Here is a 12509-nt window from a genome sequence, read left to right as displayed (position 1 = left end):
GTACATGTAAAGTTACTTTTATACTGGTTAAGCCCTTCGGATCAAAGGCAGATTCAATTTGCGTTTATGTTATTTACTTTTATTCGCAATTGAATTAAATCTGGAATATTCTAACATTTTATAGCCATATATCGCCGATCAAGGCACTAATTATATATTTTATAAATTTATTAGGGGTGAGTGACAGCTACATTGCGAACATTTTCTAGGGTTGATATAAAGAAAATGTGACAGATTTGAATTGTGCTCCCCTCTTCTGATATTCTATCGCCACTACAACCGTGACAATGAAGATGCTTTCGATAGTTCATTCGTGACATCAACGAAATAAAACGTGACACTTGCACAATACGTTTTCTTAAAGGCCTAGTTTAATCCTTCTATAAGTGCCCCCCCCCCCCCCAAAAAAAAAACAAACAAACAAAAAACAACAACAACAACAAACAAACAACAAACAACAACAACAAACAACAACAACAACAACAACAACAAAAAAAACAAAAAACAAAACAACGACAAATAACAACAACCAAAAAACAAACCGTGTATTATACACAACCTCTGTGTATTGATCTTAATCTAATTGCGTGATTATCTTATCAGATCTCCGATCTGAATGTCCTGCTGTGCAGTTTTTGAGATTTTATTGTAGAAATGGATCCTAAATGGCCCTAAGCCAATAAACAAATAAACAAGAAATTGGTCCGTACTGTGACATCAGTGCAATTAGCAGATGCACAGCAGGGGATTGTCATGCCAAACATTTCTTAAACTATGCCTTTAAATCGTGTACTCGGAAACAACACACACCATTATTTTTCTTACCTAAACATGACATTTTCTTATAGATATGTACAAACGCTAATGACCATCTATAATTTTTTTTTACATAAAACATTGTGATTAATGTATATAATGCTATGACAATTAATTGATTTAGGCAATTCCAATGTTTGACTTCCGCCAAGCGTTTATTGACAAGATTGTTATATGAAGCAAATATTAAAACTTTTAAATAAATAAACAAAACTGAATTAAGGAATAACCGTGCCAAAATAAGATGATTCTTACCATTTTGATGGAGGCAATATTTTTTGTTTGTTGTTGACTTGGTAAAATATGAAACTCTGTCTACAGGTTTCCATGACACAAACCCGTCATTCAACTTTTACCCGTGTAACAAAGCTGGGACCCCGATTGCTTATAAGAAGAAGAAAAAGAAAGTTTATTCAAAAGCAATATACAACACACTACATATTTGAAATAGGCCAATATGACCCTTGATCAAATTAACATAATACACTAGCTTATATACATGTATGGCGGAGCATATTTATAAATAGGTTTATCTATATCACAATGTTAACAACTGTATCTGTATGATTCAATATACTTTTCTAAGTAAACCAGCTTCTCTGTTGTATACCTATTATAGGGATTACTTCCGCTTGTAAATATATATTCAATTAAGAGCAAATGGCCAATAATCGAAATTAAGAAAGAACTGTTCGTAAATAAAATCAATTAAATTATTAAACAAATGGACAAATCACAAGACAACAACTGTATTCAGTATACCAATATGATAATAATATAATGTTTATAACCTTAATAGTGAATAAAGATTTTAATGAAACTGGTTAACTATCTTGGTCGACCAGCATTAAAGCAATTTAGGCTATCAGTTTATTTTTTATGCTCGGGTGCGCAGGTCGTATCTTGTGAGCGTGGTTTATGATTGATAGCAGATAAATGTTTAATTTCACAGATGTATATAAAAAGTGTTCATAGTGATCGGTCATTGCGGCATGACCGCAAGATTGACTGAATTAAGTACCTGATTTGATACACTGAAATGGGCGTGGATCAAATTGAAATATAAAACATCTGCACAAGATTAAAGACGGAATGAATTTGTGTTTTTTTAGTTATCGCTGGAATTAAATATAGATATAACTTTATTATCAAAATCAAATATTACCGGTGTTAGTGATAATGTCGAAGTTGGTTGTATTTGTTATAATATTCTGTATATTTTTTGTTGTGTATATCACCCTGTTTTTCAAAGAGGGTAAGTATCAAAATGTTCTAAGATTTTTGATGTTGGAATTTTAATGTCACTTTTATTGGCTTTCAATAACTCAATGAAACTGCACGGGCAAGCACAGTAGTCTTAAATTCAAAATTTATCCACGAACGAATAAACACCACATACACAAATAAGAAGTCGAACTTGGTTAAATTTACACATGAGTATAATGTTCTCAAACCATTTTAATATACCATTGTATAAAGGAAAGTATTTCGGTATTGGGCTTTAGATTACATTTTGCAAAAGTAAATACATGTATAGATAATGAGATCACTCTTTTCAGGAAACCCGAAGAGTAGAAATCTTCCTAAACCAAAAACATATAATGAAAGTTCATATTCAAAAGCTGAAGTGGAAGCAAAGTATCCATCAGTAAAACACATTAGCTTGGAATCAGCACACAAACCAGTGTCCTTTGAACATAAAACAGACGTTACAGAGAGTCAACCGGACATAAAAGTAACACACCGAGTGTTAAGTCAAAAGAACATAATATTTGTGGTGGCTTACATGAGATCGGGATCAACCATGACAGCATCGTTTTTGGAGGCAAACCCGGGCACGTTTTACAGATTTGAACCACTGGGAGGCGTGTATAACACGTTTAAGGAGGCGAAGGCGAAGACCACGCAGCTTAGATACAGCACAGGAACGAGGTATTTGTATTCACCAATTTCCCTTTGTCTTTCTGCATACCACCTCCATCAGTGTGTGTATACCCTGTGACAAATTACTTCATAAACGCTACGTCGGAAGTCAATATTTGGCTTCGAATGAAGACTTAAAACTCAGATAACTATTAATTTTCTTCACTATTATAAATTAAACAAAGTGTAGTTTATGCCGCTTTAAGAGCCCCACCTTCGTTTTCTTACCGGAGTTTGATAAGGTGATAAGTTGCCTCAAACACTTCGACAACACTTGACAGTGCTCCATCAAGCGGCAAATTGTGAAAAGGTTTATCGAAGTGATTTAAGAAACTAAACTCTCAATAAAACTCTGGTAAAAGACCTTGTAGGGGGCTCTGTAAGCGGGGAACACCGTGCATTGATTCATTTAAAATGGTGAAGAAATAGTAAACTTATCTTTGTTGAAAGTCTTCATTCGAAGCAAAAATATGTTCGAAGCATTTTATCACGGGGTAATCACATACTGTCCATTATAGCTTAAAATAAAAATACATAAATAAATAAAAATAAACTGTTTTGAAATTTATGACCAGTTAATGTTTGTGGCAGCAGTACATAAAAGATATCATACTTATGCGAAAATATAAAATACAACTTGTGTTTCAAATTGCAGGACATATAAGATAACGGAGATGTCGAACGTTATGAAGAAAGAAATACAGGCTTGGTTAACCTGTAATATGACTTTATTGAGTATGGAATCTATTTTAGATAAAGGCTTTAACTCATTTTCGAAAGTCTTGAAAAAATTTAATAGTTGCTATAAGGAGACATCACAAAATGAAACTATTATACAGTCAAAACAGTGTTTTCGAGATCTGGAAAAGGTATGCATTTATTTTCCGTCAATAGTGTTGAAATTTATACGGCTTTCCATTAAAGATGCTGTTTATTTTCTTCCGAGTTTTCCTAACATGAAAATAATTCACCTAGTTAGAGATCAAAGGGGAATAATAAGCTCACAAGATAAAGTTGGATATCATCAAACGAAAAACGCAAGCATTGAAAATTTGTGCAAAGATATACAATCGAACTTGTTTTGGACAAAGAAAGTATTCCAACAGAATAGAAATAGAATTAAAATAGTTCGCTACGAAGATATTGCAGAAAACCCATATCAACTTGTACAAGAAATATATTCCTTTGTTGGTTATAACTACAGTAAAGACACAGAACTTTTTGTAAAATCCGTCACAGCTTCGACGAACGACTCGTGTTCTTTCTGCATAAAAAGAAAGAACTCAACAGAGACAGCTTATAAATGGAGACTCGATATCAAGAAGGAGTTGGCGCACAGTATTTATCATCATTGCAAGGACTCAATGGATGTTCTTGGTTATCTACCGCTTGACAATGAAACTCAGCTCAAAAACACACATATTGCATCGACGGTAAAGCAAAATACATTGAAACAAGTTCTTCAAAGTAATTTCACGGTGCTGCCGAACGGCACGAGCTGGTTGCACCAGACTCTCTACTTTCCTCCGTGATCGATTGATACTGGTCGTATTGGTCTACAGGAGAGAATGCAAAACTTTTCTTTATTCAAGCTTTCGCAAAGTGTGCATACATTTCTTGTCAAAATTGAATACATGTAAACCTCCCCGGGTGTGCGTCCAATTAACTTTGACAATAAACGAGTTCACCTTATTTTGGTACACTTCTTACCCCATTTACGAGACTGTATATTGTATTGAAAATGTTGTGATACCTTTTTCAATTATATTAGGTATGCGTTTACATCTATATGTAAATTAAAGGGTTGAACCTTGATTTAAAAAGCCTCAGATTTATGAATGTAAGATACATATTAAATTGATTCATTTTGCGAGAGTATATTGGTAGTTTGAGAATTTGTATCGTATGAAACGTAGACCTCTTCATACTAAGTATTGTTAAACATATGTCTCTACCGCATATTTCCTTTCTTTAAAACAGCCTCGTTGTTATACTGTTTATTTTCTCAATTACTCATTGGATCATTTACTCATGAATCGAGTTCTTTGAAATAAACTTGCACTGCAAACATAAAAAGAATTAGATGAAGGGTTTAAATACCAAAAATTCATAGATTTGAAAGCAGTGAAACCATAATAACTATTTATAACTGATGATCCACCAGAAAGGTCAGAAAGAGTTCGAAAGCCGCCGGAATATCTAAAAGACTTTGTGTGTAAATAGCAATGTAAATGTGTTAATCTTATCGAGTGACACTTTCATCCATTAAGACAATCATTAAATAGAAGATTAAGAGGATGTATGTACACGTGTAAATGATTTCATTATTAGACCACTATACAAGTCTGTGTATGATTTTTTGCATTTTATATACAATTATATCTGTTATTTCTTAAAATGTGAATGTTAAAACTTTATTTTAAATATAAAGATCAATCTTAACTATTGAGCATAAATTTGAAAATTGGGAAGAACACTCATCATTAATAAGCAAGTGACCCATGAAACTGCTGAAACATTTTTTTATGGATTTCAAGTGGCACTGATTAAATTGACATTAATATCTATCTATTCACTCTAGACTGTTGCGATTATGTTAAAATGGTTCATCCGTTCAACTTTTTATGTTAGGCAATACAAATTTAATAAGTCCAAGACCTTAAGGAATATGCAGAAATCCCAGCCAAAAACATACTGGTCTAACTTTAAATACATTGAAAAGATATTATATTGATAATGATGAAGAGACACTAAATTCACCTTTAACTACCTTAGAAATCGAAAAGATGATTAATGAATGCAATAATCGCAAAGCTTCGAGTCCATCTGATAATATATGTAACGAATATATAAAGTCAACTAAACAAATACTTTTATCTATATATATACAATTCTTTAATTGCATTCTTAATACCGTATTTTTCCCGAAATCATGGGCAGAAGGTTACATTATACCAATTTACAAGCAAAAGGGCTCAACAAAATCTCCTGCAAATAATCGTCCGATAACGAATGGTTAACTAAATTCTCGGATAAGTACAAAATTATTTCTGAAAATCGAGCAGGTTTCAGGAAAAGTCATTCCACCTCGGACCATATTTTTACCTTACACTTTTTAGCCGAATTATTAAGATTACAGAAACAAAAGCTCTTTGTAGGGTACGTCGATTTCAAACATTGTTTTGACTCCATCCCTAGAATTGAATTATTCCAAAAATTAATTTCATTTGGCATAGACGGCAAGATTCTTAGAATTGTGCGAAATATGTACTCGAACATCAAATCTTGCGTTCAACTGAATGGAAATAGCACCGCAACATTTTCTTGTAACATAGGCTTACGCCAGGGAGAAAATCTTTCTCCAATTCTTTTCTCCTATTACCTTAATGTTTTGTACGAATTTCTGGATACTAGAACTAATGATGGAGTAACGATTGAATATTTAGTAGAAGATTTAACGAACCATTTAAAAATTCTTGTCCTGCTGTACGCCGATGATACAATTATACTGGCCAGATCACAAAACGATTTTCAGAAATGCCTTAGTGATTTTAACGAATATCGTCAACATTGGAAACTCGAGGTCAATATATACGAAACAAAGGTCATGATATTTGGGGCAAACACAAGATCGTGGAGACACTATAGATGTACACTGAACAACGAAGAACTAGTAATCGTCGATAACTATAAGTATTTAGGAATGGTATTTAGCCCAACTGGGAAATTTAATAAAGCCAAAGAACATTTAGCCCAACAAGCAAAAAAGGCTCTTCATTTCCTATACAGACGAATTAATAAACTTGACTTACCAATTGATCTCCAACTTAAACTATTTCATCATACTATTGTTCCTATATTAACTTACTCTTGAGATCCTAGGATTTGAGAATACCGAAATTTATGAAAAAATACATCTAGATTTTTTTAAGGAAAATAACAAATTCAAGGAAAAGAACACCTGCATATATGTTATATGGCGAGAGAACCGCTTAAAATTACAATTAAAAAAAGAATGATTACTTATTGAAGCAAATTAGTACTATTTGAGGACTTACATGCATCAATTGTATACCGCTCGATGCGACAAAGTAACCTAAATTTTAAATGGCTTAATTATATAAAGTATACTTTTGACTCCACTGGTAATTCAAATTTGTTCGAAAATCAAATAAATGTGAATGTAAAGTTCATAATTTATAGTATAACGAAAACACTAAAAGACCAGTACTTAACATTTTGGCACGAACAAATGAGATCGTCTAATAAAGGAATCTTTTACAAACGATTACACTAGAGAAATATTAAAATATCATTCCACTTAATCATGCTTTAAATTTATACAAACTCAGATAATGTAACTTTAAATTTCCAATTGAAACTTTAGCATGGCAAGAAAAAGAATACGAGCACAGGCGGTGTCCGCTCTGTCAGTCAGACATTGGCGACAGCTACCATTACATATTATCGTGCAAAAATTCCCAGGAACCAAGAAAAATCTTCATTTCACGATATTATTGGCAGCATCCAAATATGATAAAGTATAGCGAGCTCCTAAATACTAGTAATAAAAAACTCTTGTTAATCTGTCCAAGTTCGCAAGATATTTGATGAATCACGTGAAATTTTAACAATTATTAATTACTCTACTTTTTCTTACCTCCAGGCTTATATTCCAAATCACGCAGCGGTCATTATCTCAACAAAGTCGATTATTCATAACTAGTTAAATCTACATAATTTCAGATTAAATTTGTAGCAAGTCCAAGACCATCTACACCATTCATAAATTTTCTGCACGTGCTTTTTGTACCGTTAGCCAATGAAACGCGGCGAATTTCCATTCATAAAATATCCCGAGGCAAGTTTAAGACTTATTTTTACTACACATCTGTTAGCAGATCAACGAGTAGTATACATGCAAACTTCCTAAGCTGTAAAACTTTGTATTACTTTGATTTCCTTGCCTGTTAGCGATTTGTCACTGTACCCGGTGGTAAAATTGCCTCAATTGTTTTTTTTCCGTCATGTTGTTTACCCAATTGCCTGTATATGCTATTACATGTCTGTTGTAACGGTATGTTACCGTGACAAAATAAAAGTGAACGTGCGTGCGTGCGTGCGTGCGTGTGTGTGTGTGTTAATTCAACCTTTATCAAATGTAAACAAATAATTAAGGTTGACAAAACTTGTTTCACTCTGAACTTTGAATAAGGAGGCACGGATACGGTTATTCATCCGACTAATGGTCATTAAAGGTCAATATAATGTCATCACCGTTGATTGTTCCGCTGAGTGGATCGTCGGATCGGCTGTCTAACACTACCATAGCTGTCTCACAAAGTTTGAATATTTATTTAGTGATACAATACTAGCATCAAGGAGAAAGAACATGTCGTGCAGCTAAGTGTTTCATACCTGGTTTAATATCAAAGTCAGAAGTAGATCAACTGTCTTGCACTTATTGGCGTAGTATTGCTGTCAAGCCATTAGATGGGACAAGACCAACATTTCTTGCACATTACCTTCTCAAGTCTAGTCAAGTCAATATTTGTTTATTGTCGAATATCATGACTGTAACATTTAACCTTCTGTAGCATTTCGAAAATATTGGTAAAGTATTTTGGAACTATATTTTTCTCAAGCGGACACAACTCCCATTTGTTTACCTTTTAGGTAACATTTCCCCCAATGATTTATTACTTTTCTACGTTTCAGTATTGGGTGTAACTTGGGCTGTTCACTATTTAATGTGAATCTTTTCATGTCAATGGAGTGAATAAAATTTTCCTCGCTCCGCCTACCAGCTGATCCACTGCGCATCTCCAAACCCGTGAAGACTCATTTGAGTTTTGCAAATATGAATAGAAAAACATATCAGTGCAATTAAGGTAGTTTGGTTAAGTCAATCAAGCGTATCCAGAAACCAAATATTCAGTTTACAAAATCTTACACCTGACTTGCAAACAGCGCGATGCTTTGAAAATGTAACACCTTTGTTGATATTTTACATTCGATCTTTTTGTTAAGCAAATTAAACGATGTTATTATTTATATGTTTAACAGTACGAAGAGAAACCTACCATTTGTGACATATTATAAAGAACCATTTGACTAAGTTCCTTTGTTCAATTTACAATTTTCAAAACCATCAAATCACGATATTAAAAAAACTAAAATAATGCTTATTTAATCATAAGCTAAAATAACTTTTCCCAAATGAAAGCCATGGTTATATCATGCTCATTAGAATACACCTACTACAACTTCCTTTTGAGCGTAGCTAGGACACTGACCCACGACCGTGGACGTTTTTGACATATGCAAAAGATATTTTCTTAGTAGACATCTTTTTGCATAACTGTGTTCTGTTATATGTTGTAGTTCTTGTTTATGAAGTTAGTACAAATGACAAAATAAGCTTTTATATATCAAAGAAAACACTTAATTTGTCTTTATGTCTTTATGCAATGTCAGAAAGAAAGAAAAAAATGGCCTGAACTGACAATCAGTAGAACAAAACCCCCTCCAAATTCTTATATTTCATCAATTTTTGGTTATTGATATTTTCAGTAAGACTTACTTTGTCTGGAAATGAAATTTTAAATATGTTTAAATATTACACTTATATATATTTTGTGCACATGCATTCACATTATCATATGTCAGGTGAGGGTGATTTCATAATGCGAAAATAATAACACAACTTGTATTACTAACAGCATGATAACAAATAACAATATCAAGAAGAACTATTATAAATAACATTTCAAAAACATAATGAGTATTTTACATAATTACATTACAGACTTCACATCTATCAAAAGAGTTTAATAGTTGGTGGTATTTAAAAACATGCGCATATATAAAAATACTACGTATGATATGTATAGAAATGATATATATATATATTGTCCAATAACTATATAACATAGGCATATACTTACAAACAAATAGAAATCATTTTCAATGCCAACTTGGTAACAACAATACAATAACGCAATCTACATAATAAAAACGATACTTCCTTGGTAACACATTTACACATTCTTCAAAGGGTACCTAATAATTTAAATCATTTACGACCTTAATGGTTCGGCCAACAGTTTTTCACTTTTCCGAATTGTCATTCAGTAAATGGCGACCACTGTTATTAAGTTCATGTATTCATGCCTCGTTCATTTTATAAAAACAACAACAACAACAACGTCGCGCATTATTTGGATCACAGATGCATTAATAAAAGTTCATTGAGGAATGTTTGTAAAATGGTTGTATTAAAACACGAGTAAACTATATAAACAGATTTGAGAACTATTTCTCCACGTGTAGGAAATGGAATTGACAAACACGTTGACAGCTGTCAAAACTTTGCGTGAGGGGCGTCTCACGGGTAACGGCATTTAAAAAAATATTTTCAAACTGTTTATTTAAATAGTTAAAATACCAGTAAAACTCCGAAAATAAGCATTAACGAATAAATAAATCTATTTATTATATGCTTTCCGATGGTTTATAGTGATTTATCAGTGAAATTCAACTGTTATTAAAATGCTATTTCACTGTTTAAACCAGTGAAATAACATTTTATAATTCTTACTGTTTTTAAATTTAAGCCCACTCGCAATTTGAAATCGAACGTCAGCACGCATAGGGCATGAACACAAAATTAACGACGTCATTTTCGAAATGGCGTTTCGTTCGCATACAATTTGGTGCGTTTTTACCATTTTGTATTGTTTTTATGCATGTAATAAAAAAGTGTTTTAGTGTAAGATTGCAATATATTTAACTGCGCGAACACCAAAAGTGAATTATAGCTTTTGGTGCTCATTTGGTGAATTATAACGTGGTCTTACACTGAAACAAACAATTGATATCAAGGTATCCTATGTACACTTAAGTGGAGTTGCACTGCTTGCCGAGTGTTTAAGTATATTTTGAAAGATATGTTATACTTTACACATAAAAAATCAGGAAGCAATATCCTTCCAAATATTAGATTGATTCGCAAGGTAACCAAATTTGTTCCGCCTACTGCCTACTCATCCGATACATAATACCTGCATCGCTACGATCACCCCGCCCTTTCTTCGTCATTTAGATTTTACTTCAAGTAACTGTAAGTTAAGTTTGTTATTAGCAGTAGACTAGCATAGCCTGATCGCTGGATTAAACAATAATTCGCGTAAGAAAGTAAGAAAGATTATATTTATTATTTGCTTTATTATACATGTACAATCAAATTGCCAGCTGATATGCACCATGCTAGTTCCGACCTAGTAGCTAAGTAAAACACCAAATAAACATTACCTTTCGCTTGTAATGCATATGTAAAATAGCAATTAAATAAACCACATTCAGCTTTGTTTCTAGTTTAAAGGGGATAGACACCATGTTTTAGTCTTGACGAAATATCTCTATTTCTGAGTTGCGATAAATCACTCAATGGCAGGTACCCAAATGCGTCCATGCTATTTTTACAGGTCCGGTAAATATGATATGCGTCGGAATAACGAATAGTGGATCTCCATTTCATAGATGTCACTGTCGAGTTTTTTCTCTCAGTACAAAATTTGCATGAATCACGCTTTGAAGATGTCTTATGTATCATATAGTTCTTAATTTTCACACTGAAAGCCAAATTCGCAAATTGAAACAACTTTTCTGCTGTTTGAATGGGATTTTCAGCTAAATCCTCATACATAAGCAAATGAACGCGAGCTGGTTCGGTCCGTAATATTAATTTTGATTGAATAATATCTTCTTCAACTAAGGAGCAGAATTCCTTTACTGGATCCACTGAGCTTACGTCAATTTTCGATTTCCCCAGACCAACTGATTTTCGAGAATTAAAAATTGCCCGCGGATCTCTCACAAGATGCACAATTTTTAAATTTGGAAAGTACGGTATAAGCATCCTTGCTTCACCCATCCGTAGACGTATGAACTTAAAAGCTAACAATGGTGCGGCGTTGCAACGAACAATTGCCCTATTTAAACAACGTTTTGTTACAACGCCTGCTGCATCCCCAGTACTCTTTCCGTTTCGAAAAGATACCAACTTTTTAAGATCTTCTTTTGCACAGTTGTAAAAGGACCTCATCACCTTGGTATTGTACATATGAAAGGCCTCACTTAGTGAAGCAATGCTTATAGATTCAAGGTCACAGGTCAACCAATTCTTTATCTCCTCCATAAACACAGGATGTTTCTCGTCTACTTTAAAGGTTCTGAAAAAGAGTGTTCGTAAGACGTTTGATTTAAATCTAATAAAACAATGCATTCTGACTTTAAAACTACTAAGTACATATAAATATCAAAAATTCAATGCGTCAGTACAGATAGTAGACACATTTCTCCACTAACTCTATTTTTCAGCATTATAAGCAAATATGTTATAATTTTATTTTGTACATTATGATTGATTTGAAAGTTGTCCTATCGGAAATGTTAATATAATGTACATGTCTATACTATATGTAACTCATGAGCTGTTAGCGTATAGTTAATAAAATTCTTCTTCTATCAAAGTAGAAGCCTCGGCTTGATTGAAAGTGTCAAATTCTCTGGTAGGTGAACACTATCAAACTATCAAAGCCCCCCCCCCACATCCCCCCACCGACAAATATTTAAGGAATCGTCACATTTAAAAATCAATATATATATATATATATCTCTTGACCAAAACTAAGTAACTACTGCGTGCATGAACGATGTCAAGTATTGTTATATTTCATAGGCAAACATAATGTATGATTTCTGTCCTA

Source organism: Mya arenaria, chromosome 6, assembly GCF_026914265.1.
Source record: "Mya arenaria isolate MELC-2E11 chromosome 6, ASM2691426v1".
Taxonomy (NCBI): Eukaryota; Metazoa; Mollusca; class Bivalvia; order Myida; family Myidae; genus Mya; species Mya arenaria.
Note: the sequence above shows the minus strand (reverse complement) of the source record.